Source organism: Brachyhypopomus gauderio, chromosome 5 (assembly GCF_052324685.1).
Source record: "Brachyhypopomus gauderio isolate BG-103 chromosome 5, BGAUD_0.2, whole genome shotgun sequence".
NCBI lineage: Eukaryota > Metazoa > Chordata > Actinopteri > Gymnotiformes > Hypopomidae > Brachyhypopomus > Brachyhypopomus gauderio.
This window is the reverse complement of record NC_135215.1, coordinates 23,722,689-23,735,709: the sequence shown is the minus strand read 5'-3', so window position 1 is coordinate 23,735,709 and position 13,021 is coordinate 23,722,689. Positions and strand designations below refer to the sequence as shown.

Sequence of the window (13,021 nt, the reverse complement as noted above, 5' to 3'; positions counted from 1 at the left end):
CTAAAGGTGTGTGTGTTGCACTTCTGTGTAGTATGCCTGTGTTGAATGTTTCGTGTATGTGTCTGCATCTGCGCTATATGCCTGTGTGTCTGTGCCTGCATGAATCGGTCATGTGTGTGTATCTCCTGTGTGTTAGTGTGAGATTGTGCTATATGTCTACGTGTGTGTCTGTTTTGCCTACCTGCCTGCATGTGCGTGTGTGTGTGCATACAATACATTGCAGTCTTGAAAGTGGGTGAACAAATCGCTGGGTGTGTGTAGAAAGAGAAAAAGAGAGGGGAAGGGAAAAGGAGACGTACACTGAAAGTGCATATACAACAAAAAAAGTATAAACAACTAGGACTAATGACGGAAAACATACAGTACGGTGCTAATTAGACCGGCATTGGTTATTTAAACTTAAACATGTCTTATTGTTCTAGGCGAAAAGTAATGTGTAGTAAGGAGTTGGTGTCGGTGTTGATACAGTTCACCTGTTTAGAACAGCCTTGGTGTTGTGTTGGAGTCGCGGTAGAGTTGACCGTTCACGTAGTTTATCCACTGATATTACAGCCCGGGAACCTGCCTGGATGAAACTCTTGCGGATGGGAAACAAGACCTTGCGTCGCTCCAGGATTTCTTTGGGGAACTGATCGTTAATACTGAAGTTGGTTCCCTTCAGCTCCCGGCCGCGGCTTTTCAGCAGTTCTTTTTGTTTGAAATGTTCAAATTTTGCCATGATCGGTCTGGGTCTCCGCGCATCTGGCCGTTTCCCCCCCAGGCGGTGAACGCGGTGAAAGCTGATGGTTTTGACGGTTGCCTCTGAGACTTTTAGGTGAGTTTGTATGAATGTTTTCACCGTAGTCTCGGGGTCTTCATCCACCTTCTCCGGGATACCTGCAAATATAAGATTGTCTCTCATACTGCGGGACTGAAGATCGATGACAGTTTCCTTAATTTTTTTGTTTTCTTCAGAGAGTCGGGTCATTCCCTCGGTGAGCGATTTCACCGACTCTCTGAGAACCGTGTTTTCAGCCGCGAGTGCTTCCACTTGCTGCTGGCTAAACTCTACCGACTCACGCAACGCCTGAAACTCTTGGTGGAGAATTTCCACCAGCGCCAGGCGCGCGTCAAACCTGGACAGTTTGGTGTTGATGGACTCCAGGATGTCCGCCATGTTGCAGGTGTGTGGGGAAGCCGCTCCCGGGGAAGCTTCGGCACGGCTCCTCTTGGTCGATGGCGTCTTGTCTGGTTTGCTCATGATAATTCTATCGAAGCAGTTGTCAATATACGTAAATATATTGTCTAAATCTTTGCGGTGCTCCAGAGTTGTTGCGTTCGTTGATACCTATGTAAAAGAAAAACAAAGAAGAACAAACACATAGATTATTATGATATATTTTTAGGTTGTCTTAAATTATGTTAGCGGGTAATAAAAAATATTGTTAATTTTGTTTAGCAGCGGCCTGCCGCCATGTTCCAAAGCTTCCGCCTTCTGCCGGTTTGCTGCCTGACGTGTCACTCCGTCATTTCCTCAAGCCTTCTTAAGTAGTCTTGCCTTTAATTGGACACACCTGCCAAACAAATTGCACAGGTGTCTGCAATTGCTTTCAGTGATATAAAGAGCCCTGACACACATCACCATCAATGGGTTTAACTGACAAACAAAAACAATCTTACCTTATCACTCCTAAACACTTTTTGCATAATAATTTGGAACACAGTGTAAATTAGTCCACATGTATGACTCCAGCTTACTGCGTAGTTGGGGCGGCTACACAGTTTGACTGAAAATTTGGCTTGCGCAATCAAACAGCAACCACTGTTTGCACGACACCTCAGTTTGGGTGTTTGAACGGTTGTATAGTGCATTATAAAAATGGCATAGAGAATGCTATACACCCCAAAGCAAGTACTGGACATGCTGTGCAGTATTAATGAGATGGAATCGGAGGGTGAACAATCTGAGGTGTCAGATGGAGAGGGCGAAAGTGAAATGAATCTGAATCTCGAATCTGATTCAAATTCAGAATCGGACTCTGAAACCGAGTGTGATGGTGACACATTTCAGGCCAAAGACGGTACAATATAGGTTGAACAACCTACTGGCAACCCTTGGGGTAGAGTACAAGAGTGCAATATTGTGAGAGAAACCCCAGGGCCTACGTGTTATTCCAAGGACAAAATGAAAAGTCTACTGACCAGTTTACTGTGTTTGACACACAAATGTGGGGTGCAATTCTGAAATACACAGAGGCAGAAGCTGAACGAAATAATGCTCAGTTCAAACTAACAGCTGACAGCATTTGTGGGTCTCGTTTATTTGAGAGGCAGTAAAACAGCCAGTAAAAGCATGAAACTGGATAAATACTGGTCTGCTGACTTGGGAAATCCCATTTTCAAAGAGACAATGTCTCGACAGACATTCAGAGATATCATGCGATATCTGCACTTTGATGACAAGAACCCAAGGGCTGCCCGTCTTGCGACAGATAAATTTGCCATGCTCTCTGAGATATTCGATACATTTGTGAAAAACAGTATTGCTTCTTACACGCCTGGTGAGAACATAACTGTGGATGAGCATCTGTTCCCAACTAAAGCTTGCTGTTGTTTCACTCAATCCATGGCTAATAAACCCGATAAATTTGGGATTAAGTTCTGGGTGGCCACGGAACGCAATTACCTATCTAGGGAAAGATGAAAGCAGGCCGGCTGGTCAATGGTTGTCTGAAAATATTGTGTTGCATTTGATGGCGCCTTTCACGGGTAAAGGAAGAAATGTAACGACTGACAATTTCTTCACTTCATTGCCACTTGCAACACCTTTTTGGCAAACAAAACCAATTGTTGGTACGATAAATAAAATCAGATGTGAGATGCCCCCATGTACACAGGTACAATCTGAGAGATTTTCCACCAATATGTATGGTGTTGCGGGCTGGAAAAATAACTCTTAACGATTTACCAGGCAAAACCTAAAAATATGTATGCATCCTGAGCACAATGCATCAGACAGTTTAAATTGATAATGGCGCCAAGAAACTGCCTAAAATTGTTTCCTATTACAACATGACTAAATGTGGCGTTGATGTTATGGATCAAATGGCATGACTGTATATGGTGAAGGGAGGCACCCGTCTTTGGCCTGTAGCAGTGTTCTACAACCTCCTAGTCCTGGCTGCAATAAATGCACATATATTGTTCAGACAGTGCATGAACGTTAACCTGAGCAGACAAAGGTTTATTCTCGAGTTAGTAAAGGACAAAATGGCGAAAGTGACTAGGGCAGGGGGACAAAAGCGAATTTTACCTGAAGAGCCTTGCCCGCCCTCAAAAAAGAAAACAATGCCAAGTCAGCAGATGTTCAGGGAACAAAACTTATGACATCTGCCAGATATGTAAGCAACTGGTCTGTGGCAAATGTGCAAAGACTGCACCTAAGCTGTGCTTTGAATGTTGAGTTGTGTGAAGCTGACACATGTCGTTTACAGGCAGCTATCTTGGCTGTGTTGACAGTGGCTGGGAATGCAGCTTCCTGCCTTGTGACCAGGTGCCTTATCTCTCTGTAGGGCCTGTTTGGGTCTTCCTGTCCAGCTGCTGGAGCTTCCCACTCAGGTCGGTAGAACCGAATGTCTCTTGGTGCCCAGTCTTGGTCTATCTACCAAGCTTGACCACCAACAGGCTTCTCAGTTCGGATTGGGTCGGTCTGCAGGATTGAACGAAGGCCGTGAGTTCTTCTCCGAAGCGTCTTAGCTCCCATATCGGTTGGTTTGCCCAGGCCCTTCGTGTCACCTTCATGTCCAGTGACGATGGACCATGATGACTCCTGCAGGGCCTGCTACCTCGACCATTGGGAAGGTTGCTGCACACCCTGGGATGACTAATTGGAGCATCACCTCTCTCTGTTCACATCTTCTTGTGTGCGATGCCATGGGTGAAGCTGGCGGCGGGCGTGGCGGAGGAAACGTGGCACATTCCATTGCCTGGCGTGCTTCCACATACAGGGCCGACGGGCCTGCTGGATACGTTGGGAGCTGTAGATCTTGGGCCGGTGGTTGCGGCATTGGGGCTTGTAGCTGTTGGACTGGAATAGTTGTAGCCGGCCTTGGTGGTGGCGGGCTCGGGGCTGGCTAGCATATATTAGACCTGTAGAGGTAGGGGCTAGGGGTTTTGTGGCGAAGTCTGCAACAAGACTGCTGGCTGAGTTTGGATTTAGAGGCTGTGTGATGAGAGCAGTGGTAAAGGAGTTGTCAGCGGTAGCTGAGAGATCTAGTCAGTGGGTGTGGCTAAGAAGGGTTGAGGTTAGGTGGGGTAAGGATAGTACTTGAAGAGATAAATTGTTTGGTGTGTGTGATGTTGGGATATGGAATATGGGTAGCAAGGTTGTTAGCAAATGCCTTCCACAACAGAGCATGCAGTGGCAAAATCTTGTGATGGGCTACATTGTGAGCTTGGAGGGGGTGGGTCTGGAACACCAGACTCCACTGATGAGCCTTCTGGAGGTGTTGGGGGCTCAATTAATCGAAACACCAACGAAGGGAGGTGCCTTCCTGATGACCCCAATGAAAAGCTTGCAAGGTATTGTGTGTGTCCTTGTCACTTTGTTTTGAAGGTCAGTCCAGGTTTGTGTGGTGGTCTGAGTACTTGGCAGTTGAGGCAATGGACCATGAACATAGTGCGCTTTGCTTCTGGATCCTGGATCAAATTGTAGCTGCTCCTGTGTTCTGTTCAAGCAACTAGTGTGTGCATATGGTGTGTGAAGTCTATCTTGTCATCGCAGTAGTTTCTTAGTAGTACTGGGTAGTTGAGACGATGGGTCATGAGCATAGTAGAAGGGTATTATTAGATCATAGTGGTTGGTTGGTTAATACATCCTAGCCAAGCCTTTTGCATGACTCCAGATGTTAGGTTCAGGATTTTATCATCTTCCTGTATTATGTTACAGTTTTATTAAAATCTCGTCTCTTTCTCTTGAATCCAATATCGTGTCTCATCTCGTGAGCTGAGTGTATCGTCACACCCCTAGTTCTGGAGAGAGTAGCTTATCTTGGCTTAGCCTACCTTAGGCTAGCATGTTTACAACCCAACTGGCTTGTTGTTTTGTGCATGTCCTTGTCAAAGTCAAATTTATTTATATAGCGCTTTTTACAACACATGGTGTCACAAAGCAGCCTTACAATCATATGGGTCCAGATCCCTAATGAGCAAGCCAAAGGTGACAGTGGCAAGGAAAAACTCCCTATGATGGTGAGGCATTGGATGGCCTGTTAGCACAAGTCCGTATTTGTGGACAAAAGGTGGTTCTACAGTTCTTGTTCCCTGGCCAAGTAGTCACAGTCCCTTCGGTGCAGATGGTGAGCCTCAGGTAGGTGCTAGCATCAGCTCATCCGCTTGTGGCAATGACTCATACAAACGCAGCATCAGTACATCCACCGGCAAGCCAGACCATCTCCCAGGTGCTTGTAGGTACTTGCATTCAATCGTCTTGGGTAGAAGTATGCAAAAAGATAGACAATACAGACTGAGTGTGTGGACATCAATCTAAATCACCATTGATTTAAACGTACATAGCTCACGTGCTCCGGTAGGCTAATCTATAGCAGCGTAACTAAAGGGAGGGGTTTAGAGGTGACCACAGTCATGAGGGCTCACTGAGACATTGCTTTCCAGTCTAGTCATTGTCACAACTAGAGTGATGCTATGACACAGCTGGATGACGGCATCAACATCTCGGATTACCAGAAATCTCAACGTCTGGGGTCCCCCGACCCCCACACCTTACAAGGGTAATATTAACTGAAGGCTTGATTAAATTTAAACTCAGGACTCACTTATTTAAATTGTGTCGGAATCTCTGATTGGAGCTGGAAGGCTATTCCATAATTGAGGGGCTTTAAAGGAGAAAGCTCTGCCTCCGGCTGTAGTCTTACAAATTTTTGGAACTAGGAGAAATCCAGCATTTTGGGAGCGCAAAGGGCAAGATGGGTTGTAGTAAGCAATGAGTTCACTCAGATATTGTGGGGCAAGACCATTTAATGTCTTATAGGTTAACAGAAGTATTTTAAATTCAATTAGATATTTAATCGGAAGCCAGTGTAATGCTGCGAGAGTGGGACTAATTTGATCAAATTTTCTAGCCTTAGTTAGGACTCTAGCTACAGCATTTTGTACAAGTTGTAGCTTCTTTATGAACTGTTTAGAGCAGGGGCCGGCAACCTATGGCACGCATGCCACCGTTGGCACACCGAGGCATAATCACTGGCACTCGACACGCTGGACGAGTGACCGTAGTGCGCCACTCCACACACCTCGCACGAACCTGCGTGAGCGGCGGAGGCGTTTATACTTGGCATTCGATCGCAATATAATACTTATTTTGTGTCCATTTACACCTCCCCTCCCCTAACAATTTACACTCGCCATACAACACCCCCCCCCCCCCCCGTCAACAATTTTAACAATTTTTTTTTTGCCAAAGCAGATATTGAAAAGGTAAAGATGAATAGTCATAATTCTAGAAATGAAGCTGTAGGGGTAAAGTTAAAGGTGCCGAAATCTGTCAGGAAGAAGCTTATCTATTGCCAATACCTGGCGTACAAATGTGCATTCCGGTAAATGTACCTGAGCTGCAGAAAGCGGACACAACATTTCAGGTTTCAGACCGTATCGAAAATACATGACGTGAATCATGGAATTAATTGAGGAAAAATATGTGGTGAGTAATGATATCTTGTATCAAGTAAAAGAGGAAGTGGAACTGTTAGCAGTGCCACAATGAGATAATATAATGGCACTTACACATTCAGTTCCATGGGCAGGACATCTGGGGAAATATAAAATGCAGTTGAGAATCGCTAGTTGTTTTAGTTGGCCATTATTGTAAACCAATGTAACAGAGTTTTGCTAAACATGTAGCGAATGTCAGTTAACGGCGATCTAAATGCCATTTGAATGAATAGGTATGGATATAGTGGGGCCTTTAGAGAAAAGTAAGAGCGGTAATCAATATATCGTAGTTATTTGCAATTATGCCATAATAAAATATCCGGAAGCTTTTCCTTTAAGGAATATTCAAGCAAGGCAGAATGCAAACTGCTTGATTCAGTTATTTTCTCAAGTAGGGGTGCTGAGGAAAATAATTACGAATCAAGGCACTAATTTTCTTTCAGAATTGCTGAGGCAAGTGTATCAGTTGCTGAATATTAAAGGTTTTAAGACCATGCCATATCATCCCCAAACAGATGACTTGGTCGAAAGGTTTAATCAAACTCTGAAGACAATGCTCTGCAGGTTCATTGCGCAGTTGGGAAAAGACTAGGAGCAGTGGTTATCCTACTTATTATTTGCATGTAGAGAAGTACCACAGGCGTCAACTGGATTTGCACCATTTGTTTTGCTGTATGGATGACAAGTGAGCCGACCCCTTGATTTACTAAAGGAACGCTGGGAAGGTTCATGAAATTATCAAAAGAACGTGGTGCAGTATGTGATTAAATTGAGAGAACGGTTTGAGCAGATGACATCGCTAGCCCAGTAGAAGGCTCAAAAGAGGCAGAAAATGTGGTACAATCGTAGGGACTGGGAGCTCCGGGTCAGCAGGTACTGTTGCTTTTACCTACTGGTGACAATAAGTTCTTGACAAAATGGCATGGTCTGTATGAAATTTTGCAGAAGTGGGGAAGGTGACCTACGAAATTAGCATGCCGGAAAGAAGTAAAAAGAAACAGATTTATCATGTGAATTTGCATAAAGAATTCCATCCTAGATGGACAGCAGTGCAAGCTGTGAGGGAGGAAGAAGAACCAGTGGGACAATATTTCCCCACAGGTACCAGCTCACAGGCAGTGGACATGTCCCATTTAGGGCCTCTGCAACAGCAGCAGCTGAAAGAATTACTTGACCCAGAGTTTCAGGAAAAACCAGGATGTACAGATCTGGTGGAGCATGATATTTTTTGTATTGGGGAGATGTTGGCACGACAGATGGGTTTTCGGGTTCCGGAACGATTATTGAAGCAGGAACTGGACATTATGATCTCATTGGGAGTTATAGAACCTTCGACTAGCAAATGGTGTAGTCCGGTAGTCTTAAGCCCTATCCGGACGGGATTAGTTTCTCAGGGGGTCCTGGGGTAATTTTCTCTTTTACGGGGGGTCCTCTGTGATTTTAATCCCGTCCGGAACGAGCATGTCCGTGTTTTTCTCAGACGTCCTCAGAGAAAATTACAGGCGGAATTACCTACTGTTTTTCGCTGTACTCCGTGGTCGTCTGGTAATTTTAGTCCCGTCCGGATCCACATGTCTGAGTTTATACATGCAGACATCACCTCGCGTTTAATAAAACAGCTATATGTCCACTGCCACGCACCGTAGTTACACGTTGGGCGCGCGTTTTCACGGAGATCCACGTAAAGACAGCGGCGAGCGAAAATGGATTTACTGGATTTTTTAATGGATTTATTTTATTTTATTTAACGGATTTATTTAACTATTTACATTCATTAGCGATTTTTTATAATGTGTTTTCTGTATTGGTTTAACAAAATAGCTTAACTTAAACGGAGATCTTAAATGCTGAACTGAACAGTAGTAAAGTTAAAAGTTAAAAAGGAATCATCAGAGTTGGCAGTGTGACATTATTAAACATGCTATCACGTGACAAGGCGATGTCATGTGACCGAGAAAGCCAAAAACTCGCGGGTCCTCCTGTTTTTTCAATTGCTGTCCGGATGCAAGTGTTTTATCACTGAGTACAAGGGTGAAATATTTTTCACAGACGTCCCCCTGAAAAACTAATCCCGTCCGGATAGGGCTTTAGTTCCAAAGAAGGATGGGACTGTTCGATTTTGTATTGATTTTAGACACATTAATGTGATCATAAAGTTTGATCCCTATCTAATGCCACATATTGATAAGTTGGTGGAACGTTTAGGAAAAGCCAAGTACATCACATCCTTGGATTTATGCAAGGGTTATTGGCAAGTCCTGCTAAAAGATAACACAAAGGAGTGTTGTGTGTAAACTGCTTTTAGATCTCCATATGGATTGTATCATTTTAAAATGATGCCATTTGGCCTGCAGGGGGTGCCAGACACATTTCAAAGACTTATGGACAAAGTACTACAGGGCATGGATGATTTTGTCACTGCATATTTGGATGATGTGGTGATTTTCAGTGAAACTTGGGGGAGGATTACTGTGGACATCTGCAGCAGGTGCTGGGACGATTGAAGGAGACAGGACTGAATATTAACCCAAAGAAATGTGCTCTTGCTAAAATAGCGATTATTTGTCTAGGCTTTATTATTGCCAACAGTGAGATTCGCTTACAAGTGTGCAATAAGTAGAGGCAATTTGCAACTTCAGACCTACCATAACCAAGAACAGGGTTGCCAACTCTCACGCATTGAGCGTGAGACACACGCATTTGACCGTTTTCACACGCTCTCACGCCACACTTCCGATATCTCACGCCGAAAAAAAATATCCAGTTTATTTACCTCAGATCCACATATATGATTCAATACGTTACTAGTTCGCTAGCTCTGGCGCCATCCACCGGCCATCCAAAATACACTCGCCACCGGCTCCAGGTTAAAATCTCACTCCAAGCGAACATCAAAAGTTGGCAACCCTGCAAGAAGAAGGCGAGATCTTTGTTGGGGTTAGTGGGGTGATATCGTAGATTCATACCAAATTTTTCTGCGAGAGCCTCTGTTCTTACAGATTTGTCACGGATATTGGAGCCTAGGGAGCAATGCTATTCAATGGTTGAACAAGGGTGTCTAGCCATGGGAATTGGACTCTTTGAGATACTATCTCTTGGGAAGGTCGTTTGTTTTGGACATGGACCATCGAGCGTTACAATGGTTGAGCAGAATGTGTGATTCTAAAGCGTGCAATAATGCGATGGTATTTGTCTATGCAACCTTATATATTTATTGTGAAGTATCGCCCCAGCGCTATGAATCAGGTTGCTGATTTCTTATCCCATACTTCTGTGGAGGAGTAATAAATGGTGTGGATTTTTTCTTTTTTTCTAGGGATGTTGGGGTTTGCTGGGTATTCACGATCTCCAGAAGGTGGAGTTGATGTAAGTTAGGGATGCATGAATACCATTTTTTTCCAACCAAGTACAAGTATGTGTATTTTTGTACTTGCCGATACCAATACCGATACCAATACTTACATAGAATTAAGCAGTCAGGAGCATTATGTAATAGTTTAGTTATTAATGTAAAATAGTGCAATGAGATCAATACAAAACCAACATAAAACCTATACATGACCTATAATTTATTTGAACATTTTTTACCTACACAAACACTAATCACCATGTCGACACAAAACTAATTTTTTCAGAATTTTTACTTACAGTATTTTACTAAAAGCTAATCTTTTTTTATAACTGGAAAAGACTTATAGACTTATAACTTTTCTTCAGGAAAAGAAGCATCTCTGCATGTTGAGCTGTGAGCCTGTTTCTGCTTTCAGTGACAATGTGTGCCACAGAGCTAAATAATCGCTTACTTTCCACACTACTACATGGGGCTGACAAGTATCTTCTCGACATCTGGGACAAAGTTGGGAATTGCATTTTGTTAACTGCCCAGTACTGGAGCGGTTTCTCTGAATGAGAAATCGTCTTCTCTCCAAAGTATGTCTCCAACTGTATGGCAGCAGCCCGTGGGACACTGCTTAAGGATACGGAAGCATGATCATCAGCAATTTGAATTAATGAATGAATGTGCCATATTTTGTCAATTGTGATTTTTTTCACCGCAATCGAAATATTAACACATCTGTGCAGTTAGAACACACACACACACACACACTAGTGATTACTAGGGGCCTGTGGATCACAAGTTCCCAGAGCGGTGGGCAGCCCTAGCCCGGCGCCCGGGGAGCAGTTGGGGTTAGGTGCCTTGCTCAAGGGCACCTCAGTCATGGCCTCAGATCTGGGAATCGAACCTATGACCCTCCGGTTACAGGACCAGTTGTCCAGACTGCTGCATGGGTCATTCCTTGGTATTTTGGCAGATGGTTCTTCATTCTTCTGTTTGCCTATGCCTCAGAAACAGAGCATGCCCTGTGTTGCTGAAATTGTACATCTTATCCATCTCATTGTCAAACCATTGGTGAAGAATATAGACATAAATATAGATATTTTATCTTTGATTTATATCAAGAGGTATGATTTTATATCACTTTTTTTTAGCTTACATGTTTATTTATTTTAAATCTAAAACAAAATAAAACCCAGATAAGCAAGGAGAAAAAAATCTCAGTAATGTACAGTGCTGGCCAAAAGTATTAGCATCCCTGCAATTCTGTCAGATAATACTCAGTTTTTTCCAGAAAATGATTGCAATCACAATTTTTTTTTCTTCGCCTTACGAGTTTTAAATGGTATGCCATGTTGGTTGTTGTCGTGCAAAATGAAAGACGTTGATGACATAACTTGCACTTTACTTTGTTTGATTCATCTTTATCTTTTTCAAAATACTTTTGAAGTTTTTTAGTAGCCATTATAATCTCGGCAGATGCTGACTATCCTGTAGCGCAGGGCTAAAATGACGTCATCGCGGTGGCTCCGCCCACCTCGCGCGAATTCTGCGAATGGCGGAGGCGTGTACACTTGCCACGGCACATTCTGTGCAGTGCTCTCCGAAACGATGTGTTAGTATAAAGAAACACCCCTCAAAAACAGGGGAAGGAACATTTACCTGACCAATTTTAATGTTGCTTTTTGTTTCAGATTTGAAAAGTGCTGGAATTTAGGCCAAAGTACTTGAAAATGTTTGAAATTGTAATTACTTAAGTTTCACAACAAATATTCATCTGAATGAACAGTTTTCTTGTATTATGTTGTAATTCCAGGATGAAACATGAGAGAAGGTGAAGGCGTAAAGATTGGGCGATTTGAAAATAAACAACCATTAAATAATGTGATAAAAAAGCAAATTATTTCGAATCATTTCGAGTATATGTATAAATATTTAAGTTAATTAAGTTTAACGTGCTGGGAAATATTGAAATGGACCTTGAATGTGATGGACAAATGCTTTAATTCCACCTTGTAAAGGTGTATGAACCCTGCAAACCTGAGTTTGTTCATCGCGCTGAAGCGCGGCACGTGCGCGAAGTTACAAAATTCGAGAGGTGCACGACCTTGCGAATCGACAGCGCGCGAGGCCCTCGCACACGGGCGGAGCCACCGCGATTACGCGATTTTGCTGCGCGGAGCCACCGCGATTACGCAATTTTGCTGCGCGGACCCTCACGCCACGTCGAGTATAAACCAGGCTTAAACCTAGCTTTAACACTAGAACTACCAAACCCCCTGCTTTTGACAGACTCCCTACTAGACTCCCAACTTATGTCAAATGACAGGATCTCTTGCTCTCTTGGCAGGTGTGATAAGCCCATCTTACCTCCAGTGTTATGTAAATGAGACGTGTCAGCTGTGGGTGGTTGCTGTTGACACACCTTTCAATACACACCTTTGGCTGCCTCATGAGACTGCAAGCTCTCTTGCAAGAAGTCTGCTCATCTCAGGATATGTTTGAGATTTGATTTGTGAAAGGTTGAAATAATGTGAAATTGACACAAACATAATATTTGAATTATAGTGGCTTATAAGTGGCATTTTCATTAGTCAAAATAGCTCTGATTTGTTTTTACCTTATTTGAAATAGTTTTTGTCTTTTGAAAAACTGCCACTATATGTGCCACTATATCTCATATGTGCAACACACTTATGAATATATTATTGAATATATGTTCCAACACATACACACCCATCCACCACCAAGGCACTCCTACCCCAAGGGGAGACCAGGGTTTTTTCTTCTCCATCTGAGTCAATGGATACTACCCCCCCTCCCCCGTCTCCCTGGAGATGGCTGCATATACATAACAAAGGACGGGCCTCGATGGCCTGGGTCCCAGCACCTCGTCTTTTGATGAGCTCTTGGGAACTAGTAGGGGAGTATGAAAATGCTTGTAGTCCTAGTGTTAAAGCACTTTTACGGCACTTT

General features: G+C 43.4%; 1 protein-coding gene across 8 annotated transcripts in view; it reads left to right on the top strand.

The window, feature by feature from the left end:
* The window catches only part of osbpl8 (oxysterol binding protein-like 8), a 154,760-nt gene that overhangs the window by 118,710 nt on the left and 23,029 nt on the right, over positions 1–13,021 (top strand). The gene's annotated exons all lie outside the window — the stretch shown is intronic.